General features: G+C 34.4%; 1 protein-coding gene across 1 annotated transcript in view; it reads right to left on the reverse strand.

Annotated features, from left to right (window-relative positions):
* The window catches only part of LOC118742974 (regulator of G-protein signaling 17), a 67,241-nt gene that overhangs the window by 31,469 nt on the left and 20,511 nt on the right, over positions 1–15,261 (reverse strand). Inside the window, exon 3 of the mRNA XM_036475416.1 lies at positions 102–413. The gene's annotated coding sequence lies outside the window, so the exon portion shown is untranslated. The remainder of the gene's footprint in view (positions 1–101; positions 414–15,261) is intronic.

A 15,261-nucleotide genomic window follows, 5' to 3' on the forward strand; every position in this document is an offset into this window, starting at 1 on the left:
CATATGTGTGTGTGCGTGAATGAAAAGGTCAGTGCAATATGGCGTATGCGCAACATGTTTCAACATTTTATCATACACCTCCACTTCGCTTTAGTACTCACATAATATTTATGGTTTCTTTGGTTGCCTACGCCCTGCGTCGCTAAATCGTCTCTTCGCTGGCTACTCTGCCTCGTCGCCCACTTTCAGCACCTTCCGCTGCCTGTCAGCGCGTCAATTTCGTTCTTTTCAACTGTCAACGCCGGCGGTGCACTTTGTAATGTAGCAGTGGTAATAGCACACCTGCAATTCACAGCTCGAGGATATGTAGCTTAGGTTTTGTGGTTTCCGTTGGCAGCTGGCACTGCGTAGGCGGCGGACGAAGTGAAGGAGCGTAAATTGAGATGTGACAGGTTCTGCAAAGCGCACAATATCTGAAAAATGAGAGGAATATAATATCAGTTGAATGAAATATAATTTCCGGTAAGTTATTTAAGTTAAGGGGCTTAGTTAATATATAAAATAGAAATTGAGTACCCCTCAGCTTTTAGGATCTCATTTAGATTTTTAGATTATTTAAGCTTTATTTCACTATCGCTTTGACGCTGTTGGGCTGTTAATTGCTACAACAATATATATATTTTTTTATAATAAACTTTGTAGGTTGAGTTCATCGTTATAAAAACTGCTATAGACCAGTTAATCTGGTCGAAATAATTTCCTAACTGATCAAAAAAAATCATATGGACTTCATCAGAAAATTATACTGATTCAAATAATAAATTTTTTGTTGATTTTCCCGACAAGGCGGGAATATGATTTACTTTAGAACGAATTTCTGTCATCGCTTGTCAAGTTTGGCTTGTAGACAAGACGGCCTTCGGCACTGTGCCATCTTCAGTGAACGAAAAATTACAATGCAGATGGCACAACGTCGAAATTAGTTTGTCTCCAAACCAAACTTGACAATCTATACATATAATAAAATTGTAGCAAGCCAATATCTGTATATTATAGTTTGATATTAAAGAAAAATTATATGTGGGGACTTTGTTGGGGCAACAGAAGCCAAAACAACATTTTTTAGAAATTTTTTCTGTCTGTCTGTATGTTTGTATGCGCATCACTCTAAAACTAATGCATGAAATTGAATAAAATTGCCATCAGTACACTGCTAGCCGTGTAAAAGACAGGAGAAAAATGATTAGAGGGTTTCCAACTGTTTGAAAATTGCAGTTTAAATAAATTGATAAGATAGAGTAAATATTGCAAAGAAAGAGAACTCCTTCATTTATATAGCTAGAAACAGCACAATTTTCGCTCATTATCAACATAAAGTGTACCGCAAAAATGAGAAAGATCGCACCTATTTATTGCCTTCATACAACTGATTGTTCAGATATGGGGTTTTACTGTAAAACTCCTTTATTTGGACAGCATAAACCGAGAAATTTCGTGAGCTATTTTATAAATAATCATAAAAAATCTACCAAGAAAATCGTCAACATCGATGCTCTATAAGCTTTATCTCTTATACCACTGATTGTTCAGATAAAAGTTTTTATGATATGACTCCTTTATATAGGAAGCTAACATCATTAAACTGTGTTACCGGTGTACATACCGATCACACAGCAGTCAAAATCACTTAGATTGGTGCTATATAAGGTATATCTTCCATATCTCTGATTGTTTATATATGATTTTTTATATATATGTACATAGTGAAGCATCGAGAAAAACTTCAATTACAAACGTGTATGCAAGCTTTTCTCTTCGCTATGCCCTCTCCCATTGAAACATATGCATTTGAGACCGACGCTTTGCTCTATGCTCTTGCCTCGCCGCCCCACTATGCGCTTAGCCTAACACGAGAGCTATGAGCACTTGACCGTCGTGACGTTAGCTCTGTAGAGAGAGCTGGAGACTGTACACTTAACTACTTATATAGCAGGCAGCAAAAACGAACCATGCTTCGTAAAATTCGGATCACACAATAGAGTATTTGCCCAAAATGTTGCGTAAATTGCTACCCAAATCTTCTTATCGGAACATGTTGGGCTTTATCCAACAATTTGTATATATCCAACCCTAAATACGAAAATAAAATAAGGGAAAATTAAATTTTTTTTAATGCAGAAGTGCTCTTAGGGCATCTATGCATAATATTTTATGCCAGAGAAAACGTCATATCGCCCAAGAAGATAGAGAGATCAAGCGCATAGCTTCTGCCAGCCCTACTTTGCAGACTGGCATACTGATGTCCCGCGTGAAGCAAAGCAGCTCGTAGTGCCTCCAATATAGAAGTGCGAAAACTTCCGAGAGCATATGAGCAGATGTCTATGATTCGAGAGCTAGAATATCCATGCCATTGGTAAGATATCCGAGCATTTATGCTATCAGTCTGTGTACGGAGATAAATCTGAGCAGGAACTATGATAAAGCTCTCCTCAGCGATAGCAAGGCGGCACTCAAGGCTCTTTTCATACTTCAAAGTCACATCAACGCCCACCTACGAGTAGATAGAGAAACTTAATTACCTTGTAAATTACAATAGCATCCCAGGTTACAAGGGAAATGAGATAGCAGGCAGACTAGCCAGGAAAGTGGCGACCTTATCCTGAGCTCTACTTGGCCATAGGCTCAGCTGCAATTAAATAAGAGCTCAGAAATGAAAGAAGAGCTCACCAATAATTTGACTCTTAGGTGATATTATATACCTCATTTTATGGATATTATCTATCTACCGATTTTCAGAGTACAAATACCTTATTCATTTACCGACTGATTGATCTCAGATGCCTTCTGGAAATCTGGATTAGACCCAAATTATGATGAACTTCTTCTTAAAATATACAAAAGTTTTCCAATTTACTAATTAAGTGTAGAATTATACGAAGAATCATCGAACATGGACACGATTTTCCGCCTTAGTCAGCAGCAACAACTAGCAACTAACCGTAACGTTTCTTTCCTTTTGATTTTATGCTGAAATTTCCTTTCTATATATACAATGCTAGTGTTTAACAACCCTTTCAATTATACACAAACACATTCACTGATTGACTCACTCACACTTTTGCAAACACCAAGCCGTCAATCACTCGAGCAAAGTAAGTGCACCAAACTCGGGGACAGGATAATGAAATATTGTTTCAAGGTGTGTCCCATTGCATCCATGTGTGCCCCTTAAATAAGCGAGGAATCAATTTGTGTTCGCAGCTGGATGCTCAATCAGCTCAAGTAGAAAATATGTGTGTATATGTATGTACGTACAACAACAAAAAGTGCTAAATAAAAATGAAAACAATACCAAAACCAAATAATGTAAAATGGAATTGAAAAATAACAAAAAACAACAAGAAATAAATCAACAGTAGAAAACTTGCAGCAAATAAGCAAAACAAAATATCGGTCAATAACTATTAGATGAATGCACTGGTCCAGTGGTTCTTAACCTTTTGATAAAATATCTGCCTTTCCACAGACCACCGATGTTTTTGAAGGCAGTATATGTGTGCATAATAAGTGTAAATAAATAATGGGTTGTTCTATCTCGAACACAATTGATGCGTTTTTTTCTGTATCAAGATATTTGCATTACGAATGAAAAAAATCAAACATTAACAGGGAACAAATAAAAAAGTACAAATTTTTTTAAGTTTTTTCATTTGTATTGGGGATCGGTGTGGAATATCGGGACTCGCGTTATAATTTGGAAAAAATAACGGCGGGATCGCGATTGAATATCTGGTTCCGTGCCCATCTCTAATTTGTGTTAAAGCCTGTTGTTTTACAAAAAAATATTAAGGTATGTACTAACGAAGAAAATCGATGGAAAAATAAAAAAGTTGTGAATGAAATATGAGCATCGGGCTGACAATATAATAACGAACGCTAGATAAAAACACATTCAAAAGCAATGTGGAAAGGGTGTCTTGCAAAGCTCCTGAACCTCTCTCTGTCTTCTTGCGATAAATTAAATTATGCTAAGCAAAATCATACCTGCCCTGAAGAGGGGCTAAATTTTGACACTAAAATACTAGATACTAAATATATATATAGCTATATTATAGCATTATTCGACCCTACTTTGATAATAAATTTTCCCGTTTCGTGTTCTGATTTTATGCCAGAGCACAAGATGAGTGTGAAGTCCGTTCTCTTTAATGAAGTCGGCTACTTTATAACTATTTTCAACGCAATATCAAAGCAATCCAGCCACTGCGGGCGTTTCCAAGGACCACCAGTATTCCGCAAACCACCGGTTGTGAACAACTGCATTGGACAATGGACTTTCAGCACCGAAACTGAACACTGAGCAGAGGATTACATAGACTCAATGAATATTGAGAGTGAATGCAGTGAAAGCAAGCACAGTGTATTGAACGGCAATACAAAGCATTTTGTGATGATGTGTACGGTGTATGTATGTGCATATGTATGTATATACATATGTAGGTATCTAAATGTAGATTTCCATCTTAGTTGTTGTACATAAATGTCACTTGTGTTTGTGCATTAGCAGTAACCGCATTTGGGTTGCTAAACATTGCTTGTGCTGTACAATAAAATTGAGTTCATCACCTGACTGAACTTAAATCCACTGAGTTGAACTGTTGCTGGCTGGTAAGATGCAGTGCACAAAGTGAGTGTTGGGCGGCGTGTAAGTAGGGTCAGTAGAAAATTCATTATTTGTTACTACTCGTTTCAAATAAGTGAAATGGAAATGAAATTAAGGTGATGATAATGAAAATTATTACAAGCACTGCAATTATGTAGAGAAATTTTTCCTCTACAGTATTTTTATCCTTTTGATTAATGCATTTGATTTGACGCATTCAGAGTTTTTGGCATTGAGTTGCACCAAATTTATTAGTTTTTCATTAATTTTTAAATAAAATAGATTTAAACTATTTTTCGCCTTTTCTTTCTCACAAATATCTCATTTAGAAATCCTGGTGTATTGGTACATTTTCCTTATACGCTCTCTAAACAGTTGCCTGTCTCGTTTATTGACCTTTAAGAGCCCTAACCTAGCCCCCATCAACAGTCTCATTCTTTCGATATTTTAAGTCCTGTAAGCCTAGCAAAGAGTGATATTGCAATGGCCACGTAATGCCGCTTGGCTTTTTCGGCTATAAACATGTAATTTAGAGTAGGACCAGCTCTGCCTTCTCTATATAGTATATACAGTGGCGGATTTATCGTACAGGCAACATAGGCTGAAGCCTAGGGCGGCAGAATTAAGGGGCGGCAAAATTTAAGACAGCTAAATTAAAAGAAAAAAATTTATTTGGATTCAGCTGCACTTGAAATTGTGTTTGTGTCTGTAAAATATTATTAATGATTCATCTCATTCAATACAATTCAAAATTAGAATTACGCTGCGAATTTTTCCTTAGTATAGCAGTCGTTGAAATTTCCATTTAACTTTCATTCACGCGGCTTAGAAACCTGACGGCGCGCCTGCGCGTGACGCAAAGAAACAGCCGACACGCTGCCCCGAGAACGAGAATCATCTAAAAGGTTACCACACTATTATTATCCGCGAATTCGCAGCTGAAAAATCAAGACGTAATGAACTGTGAAAAAGAAGTGTTTGAAAGAGGGTTTTTGTTGAATACCTTATCCATGCTGATGTCGAATTTGTTAATTCCGTTATGTATTTCATTATTAACGAACTATATTGTAATAAAGCACTGACAATAACAATCATATTTGATATATATATATATATTTTTTTTTTTTCGTGAAAAAAGGGCGGCAAGTTATGAATTGCCTAGGGGCGGCAAATATTTAAATCCGCCACTGAGTATATAGTATAGATTAAGAGGTTTAGCATTCGTTTTGTAGGCTCGAAAATTGCTTGCTTTTACAATCAGTGTGAACACTAAATATAGTTACTGGTATATCGATTGATCATTTTTCCATGGTATTAAACGATATAGATATACTTTTATTGTTCTGCCTTTTGAGTCAGTTTTAATGCCATTGAGCTGGCCTCTGCCAAATGCTGGTTGCCCTTATGTAGTCCCAACTGAGGTGCTTTGAGTGCTATTTATGTACGGAGAAATTAGAGCCTAGAGAGGTTTGCACAGTGACACATTATGTGCTCTGATATAAAACACCGAGATTGGCAAGTTCTTGATTGCCCTGGACCCGTCAGTAAAAAAAAAAGCAACTGTAACGACTCTTACTTCGTATCTGATGAGGTTAAGAGCGACTTCGGCTATCTATTTTGATATTCCCGGTTTAAAAGATTTAGCTTGTCTATTACCTGTACATGTCCAGCAATCTTGCTCTTACCCAACTGAGCTCGATTTCTGCGTTTTCTCGTAAGCTTTTAGAGCTAAGAGCGCAGCCCTGCTGTCAGAATGTTTGTACACATACATATGTACATACATTGATCAATGTCATGCACTTCTGCGTGAAAGACAGAGTTGACTTCCATCCTGGCGGTGAAAAAGAGTGTTTTAGGTCATATACCATAGACCGAAACCATAGACACTATTGGAGATATTAGTATACCAAATTTGCTTGCCCTTACCAAAGAAAAGGACCTTACAGCTAAATATATACATATGAGTATAATACGCCACTAGGTAAATGCGCAGCCATTCCGCTTCCCCTCCGCATTGACCTACGCGGTGAGTTTAGCTGAAAACTATAGAGCCTCTTTCTTGATTTCAAAATGCACAGAAGTTAGATTTGGCCTAGCGCTTCGATGGCCACGGTCGGTGCAGAAAATATATAAAAGCCAACGATGGAAGTCAATATTATGTATTTTTAGTAAGTTCTTAAATGCAAATTTTCAAATTTTGTCTGGAAAAACTAAAGTGAAACTTATACAAGTTAATTTTTTCAAACCTTCCAAAAAAAAAATGGTATATACCATGATAAAAACATTACAAGGTAAATTCATTCTCTCAATTCGTCGGCCATGATTTTTTTCTGATGTTTTCCGGCAATTTGAAATCATATAAAATTGAAAATAAAAAAATGAAATTGTTCACAATTGTTATAATTTGAGATTGAAAATGAGAATGTGCGTGTGAGTTTGGAATTTTTAAATTATATTGCTGGCAAACGTCAGACTGCCCCTCAATGGTTTTACCTTGTTATGTTTTTATCATGGTATAAACAATGCCTTATATTATGCTATTATAAATTTGTGTGCGACCAAAGAGGTTCGTTTTACTCGTAATGGTAAATATCATCATATGAAAACATATGGAATGCTACATTTAACAAATATCGCGCGATAAGTTTATACAAAAATTCAATAAAAGATTTTATCACTTTTTCAGCCTTAATAGGGGGCAAATATTTTGTTCTGCAGGCCAACAATGTCGGAACAAAAGAAGATCTCCCTTTATTTTTGCTTTTTATAAAGGTCGTGTAAAGTAAAGTAGTTCAGGTTCGGTCTAGGTTTCAGCTGAATTTTTTAAAATAAAAAGGCGTTCAGTCTCGATTTAGCGTTCCTTCCGACAATAATCAAATATTCTACAATATATTCAGATATGTAGGTATGTATTTAACAATATATGTATACATTTTAACATCCAGGTAGATAATTGAATATTTAATCAAGCCAATAAAAAAATATACCTAAACAAATTTTACTATATGGTGAATTGGAATCATTGCGTCCGCACAATGTTCATTGCACTGCGTTTTCGGTTTTACTTTTTGTCTTTCGTGAAACAAACGTAAAATTCGCGAAGGTTAAGGAAGCCACAAATTATTATACGAAAAAAACTGTCAATCAATTTAACATTGACAAGCGCAAAATTATTCCATGCATTTGCATTTACTCACTCAAATTCCAAGTGCGTGCCCCCACGGCGTATGAGGAACATTTTCATTAGACTGAAAGAAAAACGAAATATTGGAGTTTTTATGATGTTGTAGCCGTTCGCAACTGCCAAGCGCTGTTTTGTATTGCATACTTTCTCCTCAGGAAGTAATTACCACACAAATTTCCTACCGTGCAACGGCACAGCATATAGCCATGAAATGTGTACGCAGATATGACAGAAGGTTTCAACTGTACATGGCGAGCAAGTATGCAACAACGTATGTATGTATATGCATATGTGCAATTACTTTATTGTTTGCATGTTTGTTCGTACCTCTCTATTCGTGTGTGTGCTGCTAGTGAATTTGTCAGTCATTCAGCCGCATGTAACATGTCGCAAGTGGTATACTCTATGTAACTCTATGTCTGAAGGTACATATGTGTATGTAAGTATGTATGAATATATGTATGTGCGCAGCTTTGTATCTCGGTTAGGCATCCTTTAAACTACAACAAAAACAAAAAGTTCACAACATGCAACAAGATGGAAAAGTGGATATATTGCCAATATGGAAATGAAATTATGGCAATGCCCGCTATACACGTAACAACAAAAACGGGCGGACAAAGCAGACGACAATAATAGCCCAGCGGTATATGTATGTATGTACATACATGCACACATATGTGCCTGTTTGATATACACATGTTTGCATAGAACAGCTGCACATGTCAGTGTGTGTTTCTCGCAATTTTTGTTCGACGAATAAAGAGGAGGTGAGGCGATTCTATGGACTGGAAGAGGACAAAATAATGAATTTTTATCAATCAGGATGATTTTGATCCCTCAATATTTTTTACATAAAATCACAGAACCAAAAAAAAAAAATATAAAAAAATAGTACAGTCACAGAGAGATAAGGTTTCTGATACAGAAAAAGATATTATTGATATCAGACAAATATAATTCAATCGTTGGTATGCATATAAATACGAATACGAAGCGGAATACAAATGCGAATGCGAATGCAAACACGAAAACGTATATACGAACTTAAATACGAATATCAATAGGAATATAATTACGAAAATGCATACGATTGCGAATACCGATACTATTACAAATGCGAATAAGAATACGAATACCGAAACGAATGCGGTTATGAATACAAATACGCATACGCATACGAAAACGAAAACGAATTTCAGTGCAAATATGAATACCAAAACTAATATGAATACGAATACGGGTGCGAATACCAACATTAATACTAATCACAAGAATCTATCAATACGCACATAAAAACCAATGCGAATACGAATACGAATAAGAACAACCAATAGAAAAACGAATGCGCTCACGACTATCTACGATTACGAATACCAACAACAATACCAAAGCCAATACGAATACCAATATCGAAACCAATACCAATAGAATTACCAATGCAAATACGAATAGTTTCAAATATGAATGTCTACAAAACTGAATACACCATCTCGTTAAATTATTCCTTACGTCCACTGAGCGAGTGTCTAAGTATGTTTGTGAAGGAGCACGTTAAAACGACAGGACGAATTTGAATAAAATTTGGTAGCTTATCACATAGATTAATATATAGGGTATATTAGGGAAGAGTGTTGCCAACTGTTGTAAGATTAAAATTAAATAATTTCAACGAAATTTTCGAAAACGGATGACAAATGTATAAGATTTAAAAAACTTTGTTTCGATAATATGCTTGAACCAGGTTGCCATCTTTTTATAAAAGACAAATTCAGTTTTATTAATAGATTGAAAGTAGTATGTACATTAAAGTGGTCCAAAAATGTATGTAAAAAAATAAGGTCGGATTTTTAATGCCGGCACCCCCTAAGATTGTTCTATATCGAAAAAAAATATACCCCTATTTTTTTATTTTGAAAAAAAAATAGGGAGTGCTCCAAGCGCTCAAAGTTTTCCATGTATTTTATATGGGGGAAAAAGAACTTTTCGTAGAAATAGTGTAGAATTCTAGAAAATCAACAGTTTTCGATCGGAACTTTTCTTATCTTCAGGAGATTCCCAGTAATAATACGCAATTGTCTCTTTAACCATTTTTTCATAGTAACTATATTTTATAGGTCCTCCAAAACCCCTAGAAAATGCAATGGAAAAATCTTTACTCATAAAAAATAGTTAAATAAACAATTGGATATCAATACTGGAAGTCTCCCGAAGAGAACCACAGTTTTCCGATTGAAAAATATTGATTTTTAAGGGTTTTATACCATTTCCACGAAAAATGGTTTTTTCTCCATATAAAATACATGGAAAACTTTGAGCGTTTTGAGCACCCCCTAAATATTTTTTGATTTCAAAATAAAAAATAGGGGGTGCCGGCATTAAAATTCCAACTTAATTTTTTTGGACCACTCTAATGTACATATCTGATACATATGTGATGCAAACGAAAGAGGTTTTTTTGCGTGACCATCTTTGAAGAGTTTCCACCTGTTTAAAAGGTCAAATTCTATTTTAATAATACTTTCAAATGCGAGAAAATGAAGAAAAAATGTTTAAAGGAGTTGCCACCCATTTAGCGGTCAAACTCAATATAATAAAATATGGATGTCAAGCAAAAGATCTTTAAGAAAGTTTTATTTCGAAAAAATATTTAATGAAGCATGCCACCTGTTTAAAAGTCAAATTCCGTCAAATTTCCTTTACATAGTAAGTGAGAGCCCTAAGAAATCTGAAAGTTTTTCGAAAGAAGATTTAAATTGGATGCCACTTTAGAAAATCAAATTCAATTTAAGCGCATATTTGCAATCGGAAAATCTTTCGCCTGCACACCAAATTATTTAAAAACCATTTTATAAGAGATTTTTTACTTTTCAGAAATTTAAAATTAATTTTAAAAAATTTTGTACGAAAGGTTGTTTGGGACATTGATCCTGGCCTGAAATCTAATTTTTATTTCGAAATTCTGACTTAGTTTTTTTTTTATTTAATTGTAAATCTTAGAACAATCGGCCTTATCGTGACTTCCATGTGAAAAAATATTCCGAAAAGTTACAAAGCAAAGCCAAAAATGTTTCCCCAATTTGTTTTTGTTTTCGCAATAACAATAAATAAGAAACCTTTTTAATAGTAAAATTTGATGTTTTCTGTGAAATAATTTGTTTCCTTTTTTCTTACATTTGAACATTGAACAAAATTCTGGAGGCGTCATAAAGTGGAGAGAAGCTCGGCCAAGCACATTTTTTTTTTTAAGAACTTCTTTTCGTAGGCGCACATATGTAAGTATGTGAATTCAAATGTGCTTATGATCGTAGTTGTATTGCAAATAGCTTCTGAATGGCGCTTGGGCGTTGCGTTCCCATTGAGGTCAGCAGCACCTGCAATCAAATAGGACATTCGCTGTAAATCTGTGAATGTACACTTGCAAGCCGCAGCTATGGATATACATACATAAATGTGCGATGTAATAGCAGGTTTTTTTGTATAAATACTTATATGCACAAGTGCTGTTATGCACATAGGCACGAGTGGATGTCGTGAATATACCTGTATATACATATGTACATGAAGTATGTACATTAGGGTGGTCCAAAAATACATGTTGGTGGGGGGAAAAGAATTCAAAATGTTAAGCTCACCCCTGGAAAAACCCACTAGTATTGTTTTTTTCTTAATTATATTCAGAACTGCCTCAAAGCCCATGAAGTTTCTTGAATTCTTGAAAATCAATATTTTTCGATTGGAAAACTGTGTAATAATTTTATTTAGGAAAATCTTAGGGGCTGAAAGCTTAACATAACTACCCTAATGTACATACACATATCCACACAATGTTGCGACAATCTATTGAAAATGGGAAGAAATGCAAATTACAAGGCTGATATACTACTTTTCCACCAACACACACCAGCAAGGGTCGCATTGGTATGTACATACGTGCATTATAACAAAGTGTGCGTGTAAGTACACTATTTTACATCGTGTGTAAAGTGTGTATGAGAACAATGGTAACAGGTGCAACTAGAAAGTAATTAAGACAGGAAATCACTAAATACGAATGGAAGGTAAAATGAAAACAAAGTGCAGAAAAACAAGTTTTGTTATTAACTGCAAGTAATGGTGATGACGGGCATGCCACAGCGCGGAAGAGGGGCAGCAAAGGTTTATTGCACTTTTTGTACTAGTTATGCACACATTACATGTGTGTTTACAGTCCTCATTAGAAGGGCTTATGAATTATGAAAAAGGATATTTGACACAAATGCAGAGCAATAAATTCATTTCTATGACAGTCGAGTTACATACTTATACCGGCAAAAGCAGTTCGTAATACAAAAACATGTGAGTATGAATGTTCATATGTGGGGTGTTATACGGAAAAAAAAATAAATTAAAATAAGTCAAACTTCAACAAGGAATTTTCAAGCAAATAATACTACCGATCTCTACGGTCATATAAAAATTTAGGGGTACAGTTAATGTCTTAATGATCCAATGATCGGAGCTAAACCAAAGCAGTATGTGACCAACTTGTGGCCCGATAAAAAAAGAAACAAAAAAAACAAAAAAACACTATTCCGATGAATTGATAATCTTCGCACTTTTTTTCGAAATCGGTTAATACGTAATGATGGCTCTTATCGGTGTTCAAAGTTTTTGGTGTGCATTTCTATTCTTGAAACCTTTTCAAAAAACCGTTTCATAGAGATAATCTTTCGTACTGGCAAGTCTGCTTTTGCGATTAGGCCACAATGTCCTCAAATATGCAGATGGTTGGAAGAAGTAAATAATGACCAAATCGGACGAAGACTTTTTTACAAAGAGCACAGCGTATATCTTTCGCATGGAATTGTGATACATATTTCAATCAGCTAATGAATTAAGTTGAACCTTAGTGAACAGGTGGCCACCCCGCTTTATATAATTCATAAATAAAGCCATTTTAAAGGCACTTCGAGTGATAGCCATGTTTTAATAAGTCGGAAACACAAACAACCAAAACGAAGTTTTAATAATTCATTTAACTTGTTAATAGTTTTAAATTGAATTTCACTTAAATATGTAGGTCGCGACCATCTTCAAACTACTCAAAAATGTTCTATCTGCTCAAACTAAGAATTTCTAAGTATGCTATTAATTTAATTTCCATATTTTAATATTTCATATAACTCGAATATAATTTAATTACTGTTCCAATAAGAGGAAACCACATTCAAAATATTTTCTTAAACCCTTCGCGATACCCATATTGTAATAGTACATATTTAAATTGCCGAAATCCCCTTATTCAAGTAGAATTTGACTTTTTAAACAGGTGGCAACCCTCCTAGTTAAGTAATATAGCCTTTTGTTAAATAAGTTTAATTTAAGTTTTTAACAGTTGGCAACTCTTTTCATTCAAATAAAACCCTATTATACATCTGCAAGCCAAGCCCTTTTATTTGACTCCTAATTTTTGAAAGTAGATGGAAGGGTGCAGACCTAATGACATTGACAAAAAAGCCGTAGAATATTATATACAGTGGCTCATTAATTTTTTTAAATGTTCACCAATGTTTTTCAAGCTAAATTTTTTTTGTTATTTTTCAACAAAAATATTGTCCAAGCTTTAACCAAAACCATATAAATCTAAATTTTTTAACTTTATACGAAATTAATGAAAACTCAAACAAATCGTCATCAAAATTTCGAGCCTTTTAATTTGAAACTTCACAGCATTTTTGGATATGCTAGTGTATAGCCAAAGATGGAATGATGAACTGTAAATCTGATAAATTTGACAAATTATTGAAACTTATTCATATATGTAAATTCAAAAACTCTCTAAGTTATAGCAGGTCAAAGTCAAAGTTTTATCGCATTTTTACAAGCTTTTATTTAACTTGCTCTGTATGTATGTGTGTATGTACGTGTGTTTGTTAAGAAACTTGCAAATCTTGCAATAAATTTTTGCCCAACTTCCCGATGACCTAAAGACTTTAAACTTCACAGTTTGCTCAGAACCCGATGACAATACAGTACCAAAGAAGAGTTAATCCGATAGGTGGTGCGAGAGTCGAGATATTTGAAAAAACCCCGTAGTTATAATCCGACTTAACGCATATTAACTACATGAAAAGGAATAACTCCACTACAAATTTTGCCGATAGGTGGCCCGAGAGTCGATATATTTGGTAAACCAGTATTTATAGTCCGATTTCGTTCATATTTAGAAAGCTTACTTTAAAAATATTTTTTTTTACAATTAACTCATTGCAATTTAAAACGAGTTCAATTTTTCTTAACGCCGGTTTCGATTCCCAAAATTTTTACAATCGTAAGATTTTCATTATTTTGATATTTTGAGGGCAATCCTTATGCACATACTAGGGCTGGGGCTATTCGTATCAGGGTTGAAAAAGTAGGTACAATTGTACCTTTTTCCGACGTTTGATGACTAAAAGGTACATTAGATACAATCACTGGATTTTAGGTACAATCTTTGATCAGATTCATTTTTCTTTTTCCTTTACCGTATTAATATATTTATTTGTAGGCATTGGAGAAGCTTTGCATTCATTTTGTGGTCAAACGGAAGAAATTAAAAAACTCTTTACTCTCTTAAACATTTTACATTGCATTTATAATGGCAACTACGAAAAACTAACACTTTACTTAGCTATCTTCGAATTCGTAATTCTTGTTATATTTTTTTATAAACGAAATTTGAACTAATTTCTGCCATAAAACGTCATTGCACCCTAGACCGACACCCATTTCGAAAGATGGTGTGAATCCTACAAACGCTCTACCTTTGCAATTAGTGGAATGCATTTTTTAGTCTATTGAAACCATATAAGCCAAAGTTCCCCGCATATGAAAACATGTTTACTTTTGTATTAATTTTATTCGCACGCACAGACTTTTTGTCTAGGATTCGTCAAATTTCATATTTTCTGTAGTTGAGACCATAGCCATATTCGGTTTTTTATTTCTGGAAATAATGTATTTAAAATGCTTTCTCTAGACTTCCTACACCTATTAAAGGGAATCGAATAAATTAGCCGGCTTTTCCTGGTGTTTTTTAAAAAGCTGAATAAAAAAGGAAAATTCCCAAAGTGTGCTTTTTGTCTTTTTCCCCAATATTTTTCAGTAGTCAAAATTCGACAAAAACAAAACTTCTCCGATTCTCATTAGACTATAGTCTTTAGATATAAGCTCAGTTAAAAAAAAACCTAATCAAGTTGAAAGTACATTCATCTTTTGTATTCTTACATATTTTAAATAAAATTAATAAAAAAAATCTACAAACGACTGATGAACTTTTTTTAGGTACACTCGTCTCATTTAGGTGCATTTATTTTATGATATTAGGTACAATCTGAAATTTAAAATTTTTCATCCCTGATTCGTATATCCGGATATCCGTATATTCGTATATACAGATAAACTCCGGATATCCGGTAACCGTTCTCTCTTTGTTGTTCGTGTTTACTGA

Source organism: Rhagoletis pomonella, unplaced genomic scaffold, assembly GCF_013731165.1.
Source record: "Rhagoletis pomonella isolate Grant_MI unplaced genomic scaffold, Rhpom_1.0 Rhpom_scaffold_00007, whole genome shotgun sequence".
Lineage (NCBI taxonomy): Eukaryota > Metazoa > Arthropoda > Insecta > Diptera > Tephritidae > Rhagoletis > Rhagoletis pomonella.